The 23,421-nt window shown below is 49.1% G+C and overlaps 1 protein-coding gene across 4 annotated transcripts in view; it reads right to left on the minus strand.

Moving 5' to 3' along the window:
- LOC147097260 (talin-2) overlaps positions 1-23,421 on the minus strand; it is a 354,000-nt gene that overhangs the window by 266,368 nt on the left and 64,211 nt on the right. For 3 of the 4 annotated variants that reach the window (XR_015074349.1, XM_085972077.1, XM_085972075.1), the window contains exon 2: positions 773-819. The exons of the other annotated variant lie outside the window; for it this stretch is intronic. The gene's annotated coding sequence lies outside the window, so the exon portion shown is untranslated. The remainder of the gene's footprint in view (positions 1-772; positions 820-23,421) is intronic. 4 annotated transcript variants of the gene reach the window in all.

Below are 23,421 nucleotides of genomic sequence, written 5' to 3' on the forward strand. Positions count from 1 at the left end.
TCAGAATAAGACTAGATCACCACACATGGGATTGAAGGCGGCAGATACTGATTTGAAATTTAGTGCAGTCAGCAAATCCATCAGAGGTTTAGCTCTTAGCTCTGCCAACTTGCAATCCATTGGACAACGTTATACCCATCAGGGAAGGATGAACAGGCTGGGTCTCTTTTCTCTTGAACAGAAAAGGCTGAGGGGTGACCGAATAGAAGTCTTTAAAATTATGAAAGGTTTTGATAAGAGTGGATAGAGAGAGAATGTTTCCACTTGTGGGGGAAGAGCATAACGAGGGGCACCGAGAAATCCAATCGGGAATTCAGAAGGAACTTCTTTACCCAAAGAGTGGTGAGAATGTGGAACTCGCTACCACAGGGAGTGGTTGAAGCGAATAGTATCGATGCATTTAAGGGGAGGCTAGATAAGTATATGAGGGAGAAGGGAACAGAGGGTTACGCTGATAGATTTAGATGAGGAAAGACGGGAGGAGGTTCAAGTGGAGCATAAACTGGTTGGGTCGAATGGCCTGTTTCTGTGCTGTATATTCTATGTAACGTTGAGGGAAATCATACCATCAGCAGGAATTACCTGTGCTTCAGTTATTCCCAACTGTGAACACGTGGCTAGTCATCACTTTCAGGGGCAGCGGGAGGGATACTGAACACTACTGCACCCCTCCGCTCACCCTCAGTACTGGAGTGCATTGAACGAGTGGAAACTCAGTCTTATGAGCAGAGTATTTATTCCGCTGGAAACAGAGAATAGAAATAAATCTCACCTTAACCCTGGGATCTTAATCCTGTGGCTTTTGTCCTGCGATCACAGCTGCAAGAAATTTTTTAAAAAGGCAGTGATGAATGGATGTTGTAAAGCACACTGCTGCAACACAAACGCAAGCCGTTTTTGTGCATTATTATACCCTCAAAGCAACTGCAGTATTTATTGACGTTTCACTTGGCAAAATGAAGAGAAGCTGGCCACTTCTATCCAGCAGACAGGCCTCGGCTTTGAGGGAGCATCATTATATGGGCCAAGGATGAGGCATCAGCTGCATTTCAGGGGAAGCAGGATAAACACACGAGGGAGAAAGGGAGAGGTGGTTTACGCCGATAGGGTGAGATGAGGCAAGGCGAGAGGAGGCTGGTGTGGGGCATAAACTCCGGCGCAGACCAATTGGGCTGAATGTCCAGTTTCTGTGCTGCACGCTCTGCCTGATTTTTGATCCGGACTAGAAAGCAACGTTGACCAGGCAGAATAGGCCATCCATTAACCTGGTGCTTGGAAGACTTCCAGCTCTCCTCCTTAGCTGCTGCTTTGCGTCCATTTCTGCTGCTCACCCAACCAGTCGCCTTTCACCATCGGTCCTCATCCCTCTCACTCATGCGCTCACTATGAGCTGTACGAGCAAGCGTCCATATCACGCTACTGACACGAGGAGCCCTGGGATAGTCCCCCTCTCACCCCCAAAGGAGCAGCGTCATTCGAAGCCCGACTTCGCGGTTGATTCATTGATGTATAGAAACATAGAAGATAGGAGTAGTAGGCCATTCGGCCCCTCGAGCCTGCTCCGCCATTTAATGCGGTCATGGCTGATCATCCAAATTCAGTACCCAGTCTCTGCTTTCTCCCCAAATCTCTTGATCCCTTTAGCTTTAAGAAATATATCTAACGCCTTCTTGAATATATTTAATGAATTGACCTCCACTGCTTTCTGTGGTAGAGAATTCCACAGGTTCACCACTCTCTGGGTGAAGAAATTCCTCATCTCTGTCCTAAATGGCTTACCCCTTATCCTTAGACTGTGACCCCTGGTTCTGGACTCCCCCGCCATGGGGAACATCCTTCCTGCATCTAGTCGGCCTGGTCCTGTTAGAATTTTACAAGTTTCAATGAGATCCCCTCTCATTCTTCTGAACTCCAGCGAGTATAAGCCCAATCGACCCAATCTCTCCTCGTAAGTCTTTCCTGCCATCCCAGGTTTCAGTCTGGTGAATCTGGGTAGGTGCAGATGCTGAGTAGGTCTGCTGCCAAAATGTCAAAAGCAGTGAGCTGTTGGTTGGAGGTATCGGATGACGTGACACAAACCCAATACTGGTTAACAAGCAGCAGTCGGAGCAGATTACTGGACGCCGACCAACAGACACCTCCGCCACTAGCTTGCTGGAATATTCAGCGTTTGGATCCACTGAGGAACAGGCCTGGTCACCCATATAAATTTGGAGGATTTTAGAAAATTATTTTCCCGTTTCGACAGTTTCACAGTAGTTCCTGTAGGCAGACGATATTCCCAACGATCCAAAAATCTACCTCTTCCACAGTCTTACCCTGCAGACTGGGGGAATCCCAAGTATTAACCCCTCACCCTGCTTTCCGTCATCGGTTTCCTGGATTAGGCAGCATTCTATGCTTCACTGAATAAATCAAATATTAGACGGGAGTCATGCTGAAGTAAATGAATTTAAAAAGCGCTGTATTGTCAGAAGTGCCGTATTTTGTGTGGCACAGGAAACTCAAGGCCCCATCTGCCTGGAAGGAAGGAAGGAAGGAAGGAAAAAGTATAGCGCATTTCACGACTTCAAGGCGTTCCAGAGTCCTTCACAGGCGATGAAATACTTTTGAAATGTAGTCATTGTAATGTAATGTAGAAAACGCAGCATCCAATTTGCGCACAGCAAGGTTCTACAAACAGCAATGTGATAATGACCAGATCATCTGTTTTAGTGATGTTGGTTGAGGGATGCAAGAGATTCCATTGCACTATTGGAGTAACAGAAGTTGTTCTCCCAGTGTCCAAGCCAACATTCTTCCCGCAACCGACCAAGACATCAACAGCTAATTCAACTCCGTTGGAGTGTGCAAATTGGCGACCATAACAATGCCTCAAAAGTCATTCAACGCCCGCGAAGCACGTGCTTAGGACATGGTGAGATGCCTTTTAAATTAAACTTCTGCCTTTACAAATGTAAGACACAAAGTCTGCAATTAGTTAATTACCTTTCTCAATAACTTCGGAAACATGGAAACATAACAGGAGTCGGCCATTCGGGCCCTCGAGCCTGCTCCGCCATTCAATGAGATCATGGCTGACCATCCAAATTCAGTACCCTGTTCCTGCTTTCTCCCCATATCCCTTGATCCCTTTATCCTTAAGAAATATATCCAACTCCTTCTTGAATATATTTAATGAAGTGGCCTCAACTGCCTTTTGTGGTAGAGAATTCCACAGGTTCACCACTCTCTGGGTGAAGAAATTCCTCATCTCTGTCCTAAATGGCTTACCCCTTATATATCTTTATGTAAGAAGTCGCACAACACCAGGTTATAGTCCAACAGTTTTATTTGAAATCACACGCTTTCGGAGCGCTGCTCCTTCATCAGGTGAAGTGGAGAGATGCCTATAGACACAGATTATATAGTCAGAGAATAATGCCAGATGATTACAGGTAATCTTTCTAACTGCCATTTATCACACCTCGGCAGAGAGATAATCACAGCAATCAAAAGGTGTGAATGGTGTCCAAACAGGTCAGTCAGGAAAACATTACATCAAAGAACAATGAGGTGGGGTCACAAGGGGTAAAATGTTGCAGATGCTGGGGTCTGTATGAAAAACAAGAAAGACAAAACATTTTCTTTGCTGGAAATCACAGCAGGTCCGACCGCATCTGTGTAGAGAGAACAAGCCATAGATGACTCGAGTCTGGATGACCCTACGTCAGGTGGGGTTACATGTAGCATGACATGAACCCAAGATCCCGGTTGAGGCCGTCCTCATGAGTGCGGAACTTGGCTATCAGTTTCTGCTCTACGATTTTGCGTTGTCGTGTGTCTCGAAGGCCGCCTTGGAGAATGCTTACCCGAAGATCGGAGGCTGAATGTCCTTGACTGCTGAAGTGTTCCCCGACTGGGAGGGAACACTCCTGCCTGGGAGATTGTTGCGCGGTGGCCGTTCATCCGTTGTCGCAGTGTCTGCATGGTCTCGCCGATGTACCATGCTCCGGGGCATCCTTTCCTGCAACCTATGAGGTAGACAACGTTGGCCGAGTCACATGAGTATGTACCATGTACCTGGTGGGTGGTGTCCTCACGTGTGATGATGGTATCTGTGTTGATGATCTGGCATGTCTTGCAGAGGTTGCCGTGGCAGGGTTGTGGGGTGTTGTGGTCACTGTTCTCCTGAAAGCTGGGTAATTTGCTGCGAACGATGGTCTGTTTGAGGTTAGGCGGCTGTTTGAAGGCGAGTAGTGGAGGCGTGAGGATGGCCTTAGCAAGGTGTTCATCGTCATCGATGACATGTTGAAGGCTGCGAAGAACATGGCGTAGTTTCTCCGCTCCGGGGAAGTACTGGACGACGAAGGGTACTCTGTTGGTTGTGTCCCGTGTTTGTCTTCTGAGGAGGTCTATGCGATTTTTCGCTGTGGCCCGTCGGAACTGTCGATCGACAGGTCCTGTTCTTACGAGGGCGTCTTTCAGCGTCTGTAGGTGTCCATCGCGTTCCTCCTCGTCTGAGCAGATCCTGTGTATTCGCAGGGCTTGTCCATCGGGGATGGCTTCTTTAACATGATTAGGGTGGAAGCTGGAGAAGTGGAGCATCCTGAGGTTGTCCGTGGGCTTGCGGTAGAGTGAAGCGCTGAGGTGTCTGTCTTTGATGGAGATTCGTGTGTCCAAGAACGAAACCGATTCTGAGGAGTAGTCCAGGGTGAGTTTGATGGTGGGATGGAACTTGTTGATGTTATCGTGTAGTCTTTTCAGTGATTCTTCGCGGTGGGTCCATAGGAAGAAAATGTTGTCAATGTATCTGGTGGATAGCGTTGGTTGGAGGTCCTGTGCAGCGAAGAAGTCTTGCTCAAACTTGTGCATGAAGATGTTGGCGTATTGGGGTGCGAATTTGGTCCCCATGGGCCAACATCTTCATGCACAAGTTCGAGCAAGACTTCTTCGCTGCACAGGACCTCCAACCAACACTATACACCAGATACATCGACGACATTTTCTTCCTATGGACCCACGGCAAAGAATCACTGAAAAGACTACACGATAACATCAACAAGTTCCATCCCACCATCAAACTCACCATGGACTACTCCTCAATCGGTTTCGTTCTTGGACACACGAATCTCCATCAAAGACGGACACCTCAGCGCTTCACTCTACCGCAAGCCCACGGACAACCTCAGGATGCTCCACTTCTCCAGCTTCCACCCTAACCATGTTAAAGAAGCCATCCCCTATGGACAAGCCCTGCGAATACACAGGATCTGCTCAGACGAGGAGGAACGCGATGGACACCTACAGACGCTGAAAGACGCCCTCGTAAGAACAGGATATGTCGATCGACAGTTCAGACGGGCCACAGCGAAAAATCGCATAGACCTCCTCAGAAAACAAACACGGGACACAACCAACAGGGTACCCTTCGTCGTCCAGTACTTCCCCGGAGCGGAGAAACTACGCCATGTTCTTCGCAGCCTTCAACATGTCATCGATGACGATGAACACCTCGCCAAGGCCATCCCCACGCCTCGCCTTCAAACAGCCACCTAACCTCAAACAGACCATCGCTCGCAGCAAATTACCCAGCTTTCAGGAGAACAGCGACCACAACACCACACAACCCTGCCACAGCAACCTCTGCAAGACATGCCAGATCATCAACACAGATAACATCATCACACCTGAGGACACCACCCACCAGGTACATGGTACATACTCATGTGACTCGGCCAACGTTGTCTACCTCATACGTTGCAGGAAAGGATGCCCTCCGCGGAGCATGGTACATCGGCGAGACCATGTAGACACTGCGACAACGGATGAACGGACACCGCGCAACAATCTCCAGGCAGGAGTGTTCCCTCCCAGTCGGGGAACACTTCAGCAGTCAAGGACATTCAGCCTCCGATCTTCGGGTAAGCATTCTCTAAGGTGGCCTTCGAGACACACGACAACGCAAAATCGTAGAGCAGAAACTGATAGCCAAGTTCCGCACCCATGAGGACAGCCTCAACCGGGATCTTGGGTTCATGTCACGCTACATGTAACCCCACCTGACGTAGGGTCATCCAGACTCGAGTCATCGTTGGCTTGTTCTCTCTACACAGATGCGGCCGGACCCGCTGTGATTTCCAGCAAAGAAAATGTTTTTTGTCTGTTTTTTGTTTTTCTTACATACCCCAGCATCTGCAACATTTTACCCCTTGTGACCCCACCTCATTGTTCTTTGATGTAATGTTTTCCTGACTGACCTGTTTGGACACCATTCACACCTTTGATTGCTGTGATTATCTCTCTGCCGAGGTGTGATAAATGGCAGTTAGAAAGATTACCTGTAATCATCTGGCATTATTCTCTGACTATATAATCTGTGTCTATAGGCATCTCTCCACTTCACCTGACAAAGGAGCAGCGCTCCGAAAGCGTGTGATTTCAAATAAAACTGTTGGACTATAACCTGGTGTTGTGTGACTTCTTACATTTGTCCACTCTAGTCCAACACCGGCATCTCCACACCCTTATCTTTAGACTATGACCCCTGGTTCGGGACTCCCCCGCCATCAGGAACATCCTTCTTGCATCTAGTCTATCTAGTCCTGTTAGAATTTTATAAGTTTCAATGAGGTCCCCTCTCATTCTTCTAAACTCCAGCGAGTATAAGCCTAATCGACCCAATCTCTCCTCATACGTCATTCCTGCCATCCCAGGTATCAGTCTGGTGAATCTTCGCTGCACTCCCTCCATGGCAAGAACATCCATCCTCAGGTAAGGTGACCAAAACTGCACACAATACTCAAGGTGTGGTCTCACCAAGGCCCTGTACAACTGCAGCAAGACATCCTTGTTCCTATACTCGAAACCTCTCACTATGAAGGCCAACATACCATTTGCCTTCTTAACCGCCTGCTGCACCTGCATGCTTACTTTCAGCAACTGGTGCACAAGGACACCCAGGTCTTGTTGCACTTCCCCTTCTCCCAATCTATTGCCATTCAGATAATAATCTGCCTTCCTGTTTATGACACCAAAGTGGATAGCCTCGCATTTATCCACATTATATTGCATCTGCCATATCACTCAACCTGTCCAAATCATCCTGGAGTTTCTCGGCATCCTCCTCACAGCACACACGCCCACCCAGCTTTGTGTCGTCTGCAAACTTGGAGATATTACATCTAGTTCCCTCGTCTAGATCATTAATATATAGTGAATAGCTGGGGTCCTAGCACCGATCCCTGCGGTACCCCACTAGTCACTGCCTGCCACTCGGAAAAAGACCCGGTTATTCCAACTCTCTGCTGTCTGCCAACCAGTTCTCTATCCAAGTCAGTACCTTACCCCCAATCCCATGTGCCTTAACTTTACACGCTAATCTCTTATGCGGGACCTTATCGAAAGCCTTCTGAAAGTCCAAATAGACCACATCCACTGGTTCTCCCTTATCTATTTTACCAGTTACATCCTCAAAAAATTCCAGTAGATTAGTCAAGCATGATTTACCTTTTGTAAATCCATGTTGACTTTGTCCGATCCTGTCACTGTTTTCCAAGTGCTCTGTTATTACATCTTTTATAATGGACTCTAGCATTTTCCCCACCGATGTCAGGCTTACTGGTCTATAATTCCCCGTTTTCTCTCTACGACCGTTTTTAAATAGTGGGGTTACATCAGCTACCCTCCAATCCATGGGAACTGTGCCAGAGTCTATAGAATTTTGGAAGAAATGCAGTTGTCTTTTTCCATTTTGCAAAATAAAGTGTTCATGCCTGGCAAAGTCCGTACACCAACTTTCATGCTCCAGATCACCTTCACTGTGTGTGTGAACTTAAATTAATACCGGATTTACACAATGCCTCACATTGCCAAATTGTCCCACTGACTAAATCGCAGAGCTCAGAACGAACCTCAGCAAGTTCACATTTCCATCCACTCAGTTCCTTTGAAGTCAGGCTTCCCCGTCAATATTTAGCTATTCATAAATACAATGCGACAATGTCAAGATAAATAGCAATCTGCACAATTATGATGGGCCAAATGGACACCACCTGTGCTGTAAAGATTGTTGCATCTCTTCAGTAAAATGCCTGCATGCAATTGGCAAAAGAGCCAGAGCGGAGATGAGGAGATCTTTCTTTCAAGCAACTTATGATGATCTGGAATGCACTGCCTGAAAAGGTGGAAGCAGACTCACCAGTGACTTTCAAAAGGGAATGAGATTGCTACTTGAAGAGGAGAAAATTGCAGGGCTGAGGAAAGAGCAGGGGAGCGGGAGCTCTTTCAGAGAGCCGGCACAGGCACGGTGGGCTGAATGGCGGCCTTCTGTGCTGTGTCATTCTATGATTGTGTGTGTGTGTGTGCGTGAGTGTGAGTGAGAAGTGCAAACTCACACTACACCACAGAAAACACAAGGCTGCATTCCCTCCTCTCAGGTACTTCCAGACAGGCAGGTTTTCCAACCAAGTCTGATAATAAATTTACACTGAGCGACAAACAGCTCTTTTGGAACAGAGGGGGTCAGAGAGAAATTTGCCAGATTATTTTTGCCTCTCCCGGGTGATTGCATGGTTGGCGGGAGGGGGGGGGTGGGGGGTGGCGCAGGGATGGGGGACGAGGGTAGGAAGTGTCTAGTCGAGGTGCTCCAGACATCATGAACGCGGTTTGATGGACCAGCTGGTCTTATCCGGCCTGTCACTTTCGGATGCCGGCACGCAGCCATTAGCGATTTAAATCTGCCGCCCAATCTCCTGAAAAACCAAATCCCACTGCAGCTCATTCACTCAAGTGCCTACCTCGGATGTGTCAAACTACAGTAAACTCTTGTTTAAACGGCACTTTATCATCTGGAATACTTTAATAACCAGCAAAAATAGATATATCGCAATACAAAACAACTGGTAATCTTGACGAATCCATCCAGCACTCATTTTGCCGAGTCCGAGTCCCCCGCGGTGGCCAAGTTAGTCAGTGGTGATGGTGAGTGGAAAAGCAGCAACGTGGTAGGTATACCTCTCTATTATCCAGAATTTTATATCAACCGACACCACCCTGGCCCCATCGGTGCCAGTGTAGAGTTTGCTGTACTACAGCCAGCTCCTTCATACACTTTGGAATGGTCACATTCTCAATGTTTGACTGAACTGCAAGGGTGGGGGCGAAAGTGAAACCACAAAGTCTTCAATGACGAAGTAAAACTACTCTTCCATTGCTGTGACTTTATTTGGCAGGCTGCAGTGCAAGCTCAGCTCCTACCCCGGAGTTAAGCCCAGAGGGCTGGACATACTGCGGTCGGTCATCCTTGGGAACAAAGCAGTCAGTCCTGTGCCAGTTCATGACTAGCAATAGTGCAGGGATTACTAACACGCAACAAGGCCAGCTAACACACCAAAAATAAAATCAAGCGCGCGCAATACAGGGACTGCACTGCGGCACGGGTTACAGCACCAATTCATACAGAAAAATTATAAACAGGTGCCAAAAATGTGAATATAGAACCCAGTACACAGATAAAATGGAGCACAAACTCTCCCCAAAAATACATGGATATAAAGTTAGTTCCTAAAACGTCTGCACATGTAACTAATAGTAACTGCTCGGTATGTGTTCCCCAGTATTGTAGAATCCTAGAATCTTGCAGCACAGAAGGCCGCCATTGGGCCTTCGTGCCTGCTCTCCAATTAGTCCCACTCCCCTGCTTTTTCCCCTTAACCCTGCAAATCAGTCCTCTTCAAATACACGTCCAATTGCTTTTTTGAAAGTTCCCATGGAATTGGATTCCAGCACCCTTTCAGGAAGTACGTTCCAGAGCTCAACAACCCTCTCAAGAAATTTCTCCTCGTTTCCCCTCTAGTTCTTCTGCCAATTATTTTAAATCTGACAGCTGCTGGCCGACCCACTTGCCAGAGGAAACAGTTTCTCCCTGCTTGCTCGATCAAAACATCTCATAATTTCAAATTGCTCTATTAGGTCGCCCCGTAACCGTCTCTGCTCTAATGAGAACAATCCCAGCTTCGCCAATCCCTCCGCATAACTGAAGTCCCTCATCTCTGCTATCATCCTGGTGAACCTCCTCTGTACCCTCTCCAAGGCCTTGACATCCTTCCTAAAGCGTGGTGCCCAGAATTGTACACCATACTCCAGCTGAGGCCTAACCAGTGATTTATAATGGTTCAGCATGATTTCCTCGTTTTTGTAGTCAATGCCCCTGTTTACAAAGCCAAGTATCCCATATGCTTTCTTAATCGCCTCAATCAACTTGCCCTGCCACTTTCAAAGATTTGTGAATATGCACCCCAGGTCCCTTTGCTCTTGCACCCCTCATTTAGATTATACTGCCCCTCCATGTTGTTTCTCCCAAAATCCATCATTTCACTTATCCACATTAAATTGGATCTGCCATTGTCTGCCCATTTCTTGCTCATGTTTGCTACTATCCTCCTCACTATTTGCTACGTTGCCAAGTTTTGTATCATCTGCAAACTTTGAAATCGTACTCCCTATACCAAAGTCCAGCTCATTTATATACAAGAAAAGCAATGATCCAAATCATGACCCCTGGGGGACCCTACTGCATACTTCCCTCCAGTCAGATAAACATCCTTTCACCACAGCTCTCTGCCTCCTGTCCCTTGGCCAATTACATACCAAAGTTACCACCGTCCCGCAATACCAAACTGTGTGAACAGTGTGTTCCTCAGTGTTTTAACTGTCCTGTATTCCTTGATGTCCTGTGTAGTGTGTACACCAATCATCATTTACTGTACGTGTCGACCAAACATGACACGCATTGTTTTTAAAAAAAAAAAACAGGAAATCAGTTACCGACGGGCCGGGGGGACCCCGCCCCCCCCCCCCCACCCCACCGACGGGACCCCGGCCCTTAGCAACAGAAGAGATTTCACTATAACATTTTCAGCAGCTCCTTTTTACATTAATCTCTGGAGCTATCCAATGGTTCCCATAGCAATTTTATCTCCACATCAATCAGCTGAAATTCAACTCAATGGGCTGGTCCATTTAAATGTGGGCCTAACTTACAGGGAGTAGTTGAAGCGAGTAGTGTGGGTGTCTTTAAGGGGAAGCTAGATAAACACGAGGGAGAGGGGAATAGAAGGATACGCCGATAGCGCGAGATGAAGAGGGGTGGGAGGAGTTGTGTGTTGGGCATCAACACCGAGCTAGGCCGAATGGTCTGTTTCTGTGCTATTAATTCTGTGAAATTATTTCAGTGGTGTGATTATGACCATATTAAAAAAAAGAGTTGCTCTAAAGATCTGACTCACTCCATTCTGAGAACTAATAGGCATCATCGCCTTATCGGTATTTGGAAGTCTGGCGCACAAATAACGTGGGACAGCAACAGCAGTGCATTGTGGGATAACCACATGCCAGGCATGGCGTCAAACTCACGACAGCTCCAACTCATCACGTGCTCTGGATGAAGATGGACCTGTTCAAATTAATGATGTCAGATGGTGAAATACAGACAGGAACAGAATAGTTTCAGGTGCACCGGTATCGCAGTGCTCTGGCCTCCGAGACAGAAGGTCGTGGGTCCAAGCCCCACTCGAGACTGGAGCGCATAATCTAGGCTGACTCTTCCTGTGCAGGACTGAGGGAGTGCTGCACTGTCCGAGGTGCTGTCTTTCGGATGAGACGTTAAACCGAGGCCCCGTCTGCCCCCTCAGGTGGACGTAAATGATCCCACGCCACTATTTTGAAGAGCAGGGGAGTTCTCCCCAGTGTCCTGGCCAATATTTATCCTTCAACCAACGTCATTAAAACAGATTATCTGGTCATCATCACATTGCTGTTTGTGGGAGCTTGCTGTGCACACTTTGGCTGCCGCGTTTCCTACATTACAACAGTGACTACACTTCAAAAGGTACCATCAACCCCCCCCATGCTCGCTGACCTACACTGTCTCCTGGTTAAGCAATGCCTCGATTTTAAAATTCTCATCCTTGTTTTCAAATCCCTCCGTGGCCTCGCCCCTCCCGATCTCTGTAATCTCCTCCAGCCCCACAATCCCGAGATATCTGCGCTCCTCTAATTCTGCCCTCTTGAGCATCCCTGATTATAATCGCTCAACCTTTGATGGCTGTGCCTCTGATGCCGAGGCCCTAAGCTCTGGAATTCCCTTCCTAAACCTCTCCACCTCGCTACCTCTCTTTCCTTCTTTAAGACGCTCCTTAAAACCTACCTCTTTGACCAAGCTTCTGCCGTAATTTCTCCTTATGTGGCTCGGTGTCAAATTTTGTTCGATAACGCTCCAGAGAAGCTCCTTGGGGTGTTTTACTATGTTAAAGGCGCTTTATCAATGCAAGTTTTTGTTGCTGTACTCCATTGGCTGTAAAGCGCTTTGGGACATCCCAAGTTCATGAAAGGCGCGATAGAAAAGCACATCGTTCTTCGTTTCTTGAATATTCAATTTCAATAAGATGTTGTATTAAAAAAAAAAGATAGATCAATTATCACAGAATACAAGCTGGCTGGAATTAACAATTGCAACTAGAGTGGATCTTCACAATTGTAGTGAAATGAAGAACCTGCATTTACAAAAGCAAAATACTGCAGATGCTGGAAATCTGAAATAAAAACAGAAAATGCTGGAAATACTCAGCGGGTCAGGCAGCATCTGTGGAGAGAAACAGAGTTAACGTTTCAGGTCGATGACCCTTCGTCAGAACTGGAAAAAGTTGGAGATGGAACAGATTTTTAAGCAAGTGCAGGGGCAGGGAAAGGGGGGAGGGGAGGAAAGAACAAAAGGGAAGGTCTGTGATAGGCTGGAAGGCAGGAGAGATTGAGAGACATTAAGAGATGGTGCGAGGCAAAAGGAGATGGTAATGGGACAAGTTAAGAAACAAAAGATGGCTCTAGATGAAGTGTAAATGGCGATGGCAGAATGAAAGACAGCTGCCATGTGGGAGAGAAAATAAAAAATAAATTAAATAAATGAAAAAAAAAAAATAGGGGCAGAGGTTATGATCTGAAATTGTTGAACTCGATGTTGAGTCCGGAAGGCTGTAAAGTGCCTTATCGAAAGATGAGGTGCTGTTCCTCGAGTTTACATTGAGCTTCACTGGAACAGTGTAAGAGGCCGAGGACAGTGAGGTCCAAGTGGGAATGGAGCGGAGAATTAAAGTGACAGGCGACCGGAAGCTCGGGGTCACCCTTACGGACTGAACGGAGGTGTTCCGCAAAGCGGTCACCCAATCTGCGTTTGGTCTCCCCAATGTAGAGGAGACCACATCGTGAGCAGCGAATACAGTATACTAGATTGCAAGAAGTACAAGTAAATTGCTGTTTCACCTGGAAGGGGTGTTTGGGGCCCTGGACAGTGGGAAGCGGGGGAGGTATAAGGGCAGGTGTTGCATCTCCTGCGCTTGCACGGGAAGGTGCCGGGCGAAGGGGTGATAGAGGCATGGACCAGGGTGTCGCGGAGGGAGCGGTCCCTTCGGAATGCTGAAAGGGGGTGGGGGGAGGGGGAAGATGTGTTTGGTGGTGGGCTCACGCTGGAGGTGGTGGAAGATGATCCATTGATTGTGGAGGCTGGTGGGGTGAAAAGGTGAGGACAAGGGGAACCCTATCGTGATTTCGGGAGGGAGGGGAAGGGGTGAGAGCAGAAGTGCGGGAAATAGAATGGACCTGTATTTACATATCTCCTCAGGACGTCCCAAAGCGCTTACCATCCAATAATTTACTTTTCGAAGTGTAGTCTCTGTTGTTTTGCAGGCAAATGTGCCAGTCAATTTGCAAACAACAAAACCATACAAACAGGAGGCAAAATTAATAATTAGTTCATCTGTTTGTGGTGACATCTATTACATAACATAAGAAATAGGAGCAGGAGGAGGCCATTCGGCCCTTCGAGCCTGCTCCGCCATTCAATGAGATCATGGCTGATCTTCTGCCTGAACTCCATTCACCGGCCCTAATCGCCATATCCCTTGATGCCCTTACTAGTCAGAAATCTATCGACTTCTGTTTTGAATATACCCAATGACTGAGCCTTCACAACCCTCTGGGGTAGAGAATTTCAAAGATTCACCACCCTCTGTGTGAAGAAATTTCTCCTCATCTCAGTCCTAAATGGCCTACCCTTTATCCTGAGGCTGTGGCCCCTGGTTCCAGACTGATGGAGGAACGTTGGCCAGGGTACCCGAGCTGCCTGCACTCCTTCAAACAATGCCATGGGATCCCTTATGTCTTCCTCAACAGGCAGATGGGGACCTCTGTTTAATAAGACATCTGAGAAACGGCACCTCCGCTGATGGGATCTTCCCTGATGAGCCTGCTCCGAGGAGCTCTCCTGGACCATGTGCCCAAGTCCTGGAAGAATAGATTGAAACTCTGCAACAAACAGTCCTGCCATCCCAGGAATCAGTCTGGTGAACCTTCGCTGCACTCCCTCTATGGCAAGTATGTCCTTTCTTAGGTAAGGAGACCAAACCTGCACACAGTAATCCAGGTGTGGCCTCACCAAGGCCCTGTACAACTGTGGTAAGACATCCTTGCTCCTGTACTCAAATCCTCTTGCAATGAAGGCCAACATACCATTTCCTTTCCTAACTGCTTGCTGCACCTGCATGTTTGCTTTCAGTGACTGGTGTACAAGGACACCCAGGTCCCTTTGTACATCAGCATTTCCCAATCTAGCACTAGTTAAATAATACTCTGCCTTTCTGACCAAAGTGGATAACTTCACGTTTATCCACGTTATACTGCATCTGCCATGTATTTGCCCACTCACTCAACTTGTCTAAATCGCCTTGAAGCCTCTTTGCATCCTCCTCACAACCCACAATCCCACCTAGTTTTGTGTCGTCAGCAAACTTGGAAATATTACATTTGGTTCCCTCATCCAAATCATTGATATATATTGTGAATAGCTGGGGCCCAAGCTCTGATCCCTGCGGTACCCCACTAATCACCGCCTGGCACCCCGAAAAAGACCCATTTATTCCTACTCTCTGTTTCCTGTCTGTTAACCAATTTTCAATCCATGCCAGTATATTACCCCCAATCCCATGTGCTTTAATTTTGCACACCAACCTCTTATGTGGGACTTCATCAAAGGCCTTCTGAAAATCCAAATACACCACATCCACTGGCTCTCCCTTATCTATTCTACCAGTTACATCCTCAAAAAACTCCAATTAGGTTTGTCAAACACAATTTCCCTTTCATAAATCCATGTTGACTTTGTCTAATCCCGTTGATATTTTCTAAGTGTCCTGTTATCACGTCCTAGCATTTTCCCTACTACTGATGTTAGGCTAACCGCTCTGTAGTTCCCTGTTTTCTCTCTCCCTCCTTTTTTAAATGGTGGGGTTACATTTGCCACCCTCTAATATAACAGAGGATCGAAACCACTGACAACATATTTAATCAGGGAATGACCAATGTCACTTTGTTTGGACTCCCCATTCCCAAGGAATTTCACCCATGCGCTCATTAACCTCTCATTATTCTTTAAGAAAAAGATTGCTCCCTCACTTTTTTTTTTGGAAGTCCTCAGATACAAGTTCATAAATCACTGCATAGAGTCATAACGGCACAGAAGGAGGCCATTCGGCCCATCGAGTCCGTGCCGGCTCTCTGTAAAGCAATCCAGTCAGTCCCATTCCCCCGCTCTATCCCTGTAGCCCTGCAAGTTTATTTCCCTCAAGTGCCTATCCAGCCTCCCCTTGAAAACATCGAGTGTCTCCGCTTCCACCACTTCCGTCGGCAGCGAGTTCCAGGTCCTCACCACTCGCTGCGTAAAAAAGTTTTTCCTCACGTTCCCCCTGTATCTCTTGCCCAAAACCTTAAATCTGTGTCCCCTAGTCCTTGTACCATCAACTACTGGGAACAGCTTTTCCCCATCTAGCCTATCCAAACCCGTCATAATCTTGTACACCTCTATCAAATCACCCCTCAACCTCCTTTGCTCTAATGAAAACAAATCCAGCTTCTCCAACCTGTCCTTGTAGCTATGATTCCCCCATCCCCGGAACCATTCTGGTAAATCTCCTCTGCACCCTCTCAAGGGCCCTCACATCCTTCCTAAAGTGTGGTGACCAGAACTGGACGCAATACTCCAGTTGTGGCCTAACCAGCGCTGTATAAAGGCTCAGCATAACTTCACTACCTTTGTACTCGATACCTCTATTCATGAAGCCCAAGATTCCATATGCTTTGTTAACCACTTTCTCAATATGTCCCGCCACCTTCAGGGACCTATGCACATTAACTCCCAGGTCCCTCTGTTCCTGCACACTCGTTAAAACTGTGCCATTAAGTGTGTATTGCCTCTCCCTGTTCCTTCTGCGCGATACCAAAGAGTGGCTATGATGATGATGAAGGTAGACGCTGGCTGAGAGTCACGAATCAGATGATATCCGGTTGACGGTGTACCAGGGTAAAGAGGACAAACGGTCTCCTCTGTCCACTGGCAAGAGGGATCCCATTGGAAGTAAGTTTGGGCAGTGTCGCTCCGATCCCCAGTGGGCATGGACTTTCAGTACAACACTCTCCCTAATCTGGCACAATGAACGTCTCCTGTAGGCCACAAGATGGCCGATGTGGGAGATTGCCACGGATGTTAATGAGCACTTAGGTGTCAGCCGTGGCTCAGTGGCAGCACTCGCACCTCGGAGTCAGAAGAAGTTATTCTCAAGGGGCTGAGGCACGCTGTTGGGGCACAGTGAACAGTGTTACTTTGCACCCAAATCAGTCTGCACTTCATTTGGTAGGCAGGGGGCCGAGCGAGCGAGCGGGGGGGCGGTGGGGAAAGAGAGCGAGTGAGGGAGTGATGCCGACACTGGATGCACTAAATGGAGGAAGTATTCTACCTCCTAGCAGTGACATCACTCGCTTCGGCAAGTGCAACTTCCACAAAAAAAACAGGAAAATGTTAAAGTGACGTTTCTAATGAAGAAATTAAAGCAGGTCAGATAATGCAGGAATCAATCAATAGGAATGAATACCCTGTATTGAAAGATAAATGACGGGCTTTAGGTAACACCTAACTCTCAACCATAAACAGATACTTACCAGAAAAAACAGGTAATTTTAAAGACTACGAAAAGAAAGTGTCAAATGGATTGGGGTTGTTGGGATGAGCTGGGAATCTTCCTGTTGGCTGCTCTCCCCCAGGCTTGAAATGACAGGGCCAACTGGTATTTGGCTTTAAGCCAAAAATACTGAGGATTCTCTTCCCTCCCTCGCCCCTTCCCTCGATTGCTGGGATTTCCAAGTGCTTAAGATTCTTGAACATTTTACATTCTGCCAGAGCTAAAGGGCAGTGACTGGAACTGGGGGGGGGGGGGGGGGGTGGTGGTGGGAAGAGAGAGAAGAGAACATCCTTCAATTTCTCTGCAGCGGTCAAGGAAGGACCAAGGCATGTTGTGCAATGACGGAGGTTTGTCCATTTTTGGCAGTGGACAGGTGAGCTTTTCTGTGAGAAGTTAAATTCTCCGAATTTGAGACCCCGCCACAACAATCATAGCTGGTTGTGCCCGTTAACTTTGTAGATTTGTATCTGCCACCTGCTGGCCCAGTTGCCCGAAAGCCTGCTGACCCGGGTTGCATTGTTCCTTATTATTTAATTCGCTCTCCGTTTTTTGTGTCATCTGCAAGCATGGAGTTTTTCCTTACAATGCTCTCACCCAAGCAGTCTGTATGTGTAGACTAAAAATAGCAAGACTTCCGATAACTCGGCCAAACGGGCAGCCCAAATTAGCAACCCTGGGACCAAACGCCAATCCTCAAAATAAACCTGCTCCAGAGCTTGGAGGGTGAGCAGCAACGCAAGGGGAAGAGTCTGGTCTCAGTGCAGAAAGGGCAGGCTCTCCTCACCTTTAAAAGTAAAACTAGGTCCCAGAAACGTGTAATTCCCTCTCTTGCTGCTCTCCAACACAAGAGTCCTCCAACCTCAGCAGCTGACAACCTCGCAGTTGAATGAATCCCCCTCTGCGCCGACTGTGCAGCCCCAACGATAGACAGCATCGTGTTTGGGAACTTGTAGAACAGTAAGGCAAGGAGTCACACCCTCAGTCCATCCAGCGAGTCTCAACAGCTCACCACAATATTCCATGAGGAAGAGTGTTTGAAGACCAGGACCTCAAACCTAGCACTAAGCTCATGGTCTACAGAGTAGCAGTGATACCCACCCCGCTGTATGCCTCAGAGACATGGACCATGTACAGCAGGCACCTCAAAGCACTGGAGAGGTACCAACAACGCTGCCTCCGCAAGATCCTGCAAATCCATTGGCAGGATAGGCGCACCAATGTCAGTGTTCTCGCTCAGGCCAACATCCCCAGCATCGAAGCTTTGACCACGCTCGATCAGCTCCGATGGACGGGTCACATTGTCCGCATGCCCGATACGAGACTCCCAAAACAAGCGCTCTACTCGGAGCTCCGGTACGGCAAGAGAGCCCCAGGTGGGCAGAGGAAATGCTTCAAGGACACCCTCAAAGCCTCCTTGAAAAAGTGCAACATCCCCACCGACACCTGGGAATCCCTGGCCCCAGACCGCACATCCGGGAAGGCGCCGAACACCTCGAGTCTCTTCGCCGGGAGCAAGCGGAAGCCAAACACAAACAGCAGAAGGAGCGCACGTCAACCCAAGCACCCCGCCCACCCGCCCCTTCAACCACCGTCTGCCCCACCTGTGACAGAGACTGTAGGTCCCGCATTGGACTCATCAGTCACCTGCGAACTCATTTTTAATGTGGAAGCAAGTCATCCTCGGTTCCGAGGGACTGCCTAAGTAAGTACAATATTGCCTCCCCAAGATCCAATGAGAATGCTCCCTCCTACTCTCAATGCACCAATCAGCCTATCAGTGGGAGCACTGTCACCTCTGGAGCCAGAATAATGCAGGTCCGGGTCCCACTCCAGAGACTAGAGCACAAATTCCAGGCCGACACTCCCAGTGCAGTACTGAGGGAGCATCATGGCCCGATTGCAAGAGCAGGGGAGTGCTCCCCGGTGTCCTGGCCAATATTTATCCCTCAACCAACGTCGCAAAAAACAGATTATCTGGTCATTATCACAATGCTGTTTGTGGGAGCTTGCTGTGCGCTAATTGGCTGCCGTGTTTCCTACATTACAACAGTGACGACACTTCAAAAAGTACTTCATTGGCTGTAAAGCGCTTCAAGACATACGGTGGTCGTGAAAGGTGCTACAGAAATGCAAGTCTTTCTTTTTTTCCCCCTTTTACTTGTAAAATTCCACTCCGAGAGCAGGGCAGCAGCAACTGCTTTACAAGCAAGACCAGTACCGACAACACCACAAGCTCCGGAGCCATAAGAACATAAGTAGTAGGAGCAGGAGTAGGCCATACGGCCCCTCGGGCCTGCTCCGCCATTCAACAGGATCATGGCTGATCCGAACCCAGACTCGCGTCTACTTCCCTGCCCTCTCCCCATAACCCCTAATTCCCTTATCTGCTAGGAAACTGTCTATCTCGGTTTTAAATTTATTTAATGCTGCAGCTTCCACAGCTCTCTGGGGTAGCAAATTCCATAGATTTACTACCCTCCCCACGGCACGGACCTGGAAAATCAGCGGAGCTACACTGAGACAAGCACAGGCCCGCATCCCCCCACCCCCCCCGTCCTATGTGCACAGGGCTACATCGGTTTTGAGAGACCAGGACCGGCTCCCCAAGATTAACGGGAGGTCATGTTCGAACAGTCACCAAAGGAAGAATTGCCCTGATGAGCTGGCCTGCCAGATTTTAGATCATCCACAAGGCCAAACCCGACATCAAGTAGGCTGGCAGTGACGATCAAGGGACTGGCACCAAAATAGTTAAGGTTGCTTCTTAAGAATAGAGGAATCAGGGATTTAAAAAGGCAATTTGGCTCATTGAGGGCAGCCCATTAACTCCCCCATGTTGGCATCCAATTGTATTTTGAATAACTTTTTTTTCTTTTAAACATTTTTTGGCACCATATTCCAAACAAACAGTTATTCTGAGTCAAGCTTTTTTCCTGGTAAACATTCCAGATTGGCAGATGATCTCAATTGACATTTAGATTCTGCGGTTCTTTGTTCCTAGAATACTTTAAAGTGGCAATCTGGATTTATCTCATCAATAGTCTGCAAGATCCTGCAAATCCATTGGCAGGATAGGCGCACCAACGTCAGTGTTCTCGCTCAGACCAACATCCCCAGCAACGAAGCTTTGACCACCCTCGCTCAGCTCCGATGGACGGGTCGCATCGTCCGCATGCCCGATACGAGACTCCCAAAACAAGCGCTCTACTCGGAGCTCCGACACGGCAAGAGAGCCCCAGGTGGGCAGAGGAAACGCTTCAAGGACACCCTCAAAGCCTCCTTGAAAAAGTGTAACATCCCCACCGACACCTGGGAATCCCTGGCCCAAGACCGCACAAAGTGGAGGAGAAGCATCCGGGAAGGCGCCGAACACCGAGTCTCTTCGCCGGGAGCAAGCGGATTCCAAGCGCAAGGAGCGCACGTCAACCCAAGCACCCCACCCACCCGCCCCTTCAACCACCGTCTGCCCCACCTGTGACAGAGACTGTAGGTCCCACATTGGACTCATCAGTCACCTGAGAACTCATTTTTAATGTGGAAGCAAGTCATCCTCGGTTCCCAGGGACTGCCTAAGAAGAGGAGTTTATATACTTGGATGATAACCCCTGCTCCACCGCCACCACCACCTTGCACTTCCTGGCGTGCATGAAGCTCTCTCAGATTTGATCACGGTTCAAAGGTCAAGAAACAGTGGATGCCAACCACAAGAGGACGAGGGATAATGAGGAGGGATAGGGCGAGGGAGTAAAGGCACAGTTAAAGGGAACGTGTTGAGGAGGTTTCTGAAAACAGGAAGGCGAGTGGCAAGGCAGAGGAATTTAACAGGGAATACCATCTTTTTAAAAGTAAAAGTCCCTGGAGCCTCTGACCAACATCAAACTCGCTGGCACTAGTGATCCATTGCTTCTGTGAGATATCTCGAAGTTACGGACCAACTTATTCTATTCCCAAATTCCCCAGATAAAATGCACTTGCATTTATATAGAATGTTTCAGGTCTTCAGGATGTCCCAAAGCGCTTCACAGACAATTAAATATTTCTGAAGTGTAGGAAACACGGGCAACCAATTTGCGCACAGCAAGGTCCCACAAAAAGCAAGGTGCTGAACCAGGTAATCCGACAGTGCAGCAATATTACCCGTGGGCCCACTGACAGTCGTGCGAAATTCATCTTTGAAAAAGCCGGTCCCAGGCTGTGCGTGACTGACAGAAAGCTGCGTGACTGTTCCCTCAAAGCTGCACAGTGCAGTGTGGCACTCCCTCAGCACTGCCCCTCCGACAGCGCGGCACTCCCTCAGCACTGCCCCTCCGACAGCGCGGCACTCCCTCAGCACTGCCCCTCCGACAGCGCGGCACTCCCTCAGTACTGCCCCTCCGACAGTGCGGCACTCCCTCAGCACTGTCCCTCCGACAGTGCGTCACTCCCTCAGCACTGCCCCTCCGACAGCGCGGCACTCCCTCAGTACTGTCCCTCCGACAGCGCGGCACTCCCTCAGCACTGCCCCTCCGACAGTGCGGCACTCCCTCAGTACTGTCCCTCCGACAGTGCGTCACTCCCTCAGTACTGCCCCTCCGACAGTGCAGCACTCCCTCAGTACTGCCCCTCCGACAGTGCGGCGCTCCCTCAGCACTGTCCCTCCGACAGTGCGTCACTCCCTCAGCACTGCCCCTCCGACAGCGCGGCACTCCCTCAGTACTGTCCCTCCGACAGCGCGGCACTCCCTCAGCACTGCCCCTCCGACAGTGCGGCACTCCCTCAGTACTGTCCCTCCGACAGTGCGTCACTCCCTCAGTACTGCCCCTCCGACAGTGCAGCACTCCCTCAGCACTGCCCCTCCGACAGTGCGGCGCTCCCTCAGCACTGCCCCTCCGACAGCGCGGCACTCCCTCAGTACTGTCCCTCCGACAGTGCGGCACTCCCTCAGCACTGCCCCTCCGACAGTGCGGCACTCCCTCAGTACTGCCCCTCCGACAGTGCGCCACTCCCTCAGCACTGCCCCTCCGACAGTGCGGCACTCCCTCAGCACTGCCCCTCCGACAGTGCGTCACTCCCTCAGCACTGCCCCTCCGACAGCGCGGCACTCCCTCAGCACTGCCCCTCCGACAGTGCGTCACTCCCTCAGCACTGCCCCTCCGACAGTGCGGCACTCCCTCAGTACTGCCCCTCCGACAGTGCGCCACTCCCCTCAGTACTGTCCCTCCGACAGTGCGGCACTCCCTCAGTACTGCCCCTCCGACAGTGCGGCACTCCCTCAGTACTGCCCCTCCGACAGCGCGGCACTCCCTCAGCACTGCCCCTCCGACAGTGCGGCGCTCCCTCAGCACTGCGCTGGAGCCTTAGCCCAGATTTTGTGCTCACATTTCTGGAGTGGGACTTGAACCCACAACCTTCAGAGGCGAGGGTGCTGCCCACTGAGCACGGCCGACACCGACAAATGACCGACTAATCTGTTTTTGGTGGCTTTGATTGAGGGCCACAAGAACTCCTCGCTCCTCTGAATTGTGCCAGCGGAACAGGCCGACAGGGTCACAGACTCTTCCACAAGACGGCACCTCCGACAGCGCAGCACTCTCTCAAGTGCGGCGCCAACACGAAATGGCCGACGTTAAACAAAGGTCTCACCGTGTAAAAAGCAAAGAGCACAGGGATGATGCGTCAGGTCTGGCATAGACAATCCTCATTCAGCTACAGAGGCCGAAATGGCCTCTATCTGCACTGTGGGGATTCTGTGATTGTGAAAATAGCACAGCACCAAGCTCTGGGTAAAAGTGCAGTTTCAACTCTGACCGATTCAGTCCCCGGTTTGTCAGCGTGGAACTACAATGTGCAGCGAGCATTCCTTCCCTTTGACATAGTCGAATCGGACTGCCTCCTTTACAGAGCTGCTTAATCAGTTGACTGTTATGGGAGTAAGCACAGAAAAATCAAGATTTGAGAGCAGACGTCAGTGTCAGCTGTGGCCAAGAGTGATGCTGCTTTAGTCTACTCTCGACCGATAGTAATCCATTCATTACAAACCTCTAAAATCTCTACCAGCTGCCAGAAGGCTGCATAAAACAGCAGCCTCGTGTGTTCCCTTGAATACAATGTCTTGTCGAGCTATTTCTATTACGGTTCCCACAGAGGCTGAGGAATGGTCAGATCAGCAGCACTCCAGCCCTGCGCTGCCTCTTGTTCTGTCTCTGGGCTTGGCAAAACATAGGAACTCCAACTGCCAAAGGAAAAATATTTCTCACCTCGCTGTCCTAATGTGAAACAGACGGACAGAAACCAGGAGCGCGAAGGGACTGACCATCTGCAGCCCAACAACTCGCTCTGCTCTCCTTACCTAAGAAAGGATATACTTGCCATAGAGGGAGTGCAGCGAAGGTTCGCCAGG

This window comes from Somniosus microcephalus, chromosome 32 (assembly GCF_052327205.1).
Source record: "Somniosus microcephalus isolate GS21.2 chromosome 32, FLI_Smic_1.0, whole genome shotgun sequence".
Classification (NCBI taxonomy): Eukaryota; Metazoa; Chordata; class Chondrichthyes; order Squaliformes; family Somniosidae; genus Somniosus; species Somniosus microcephalus.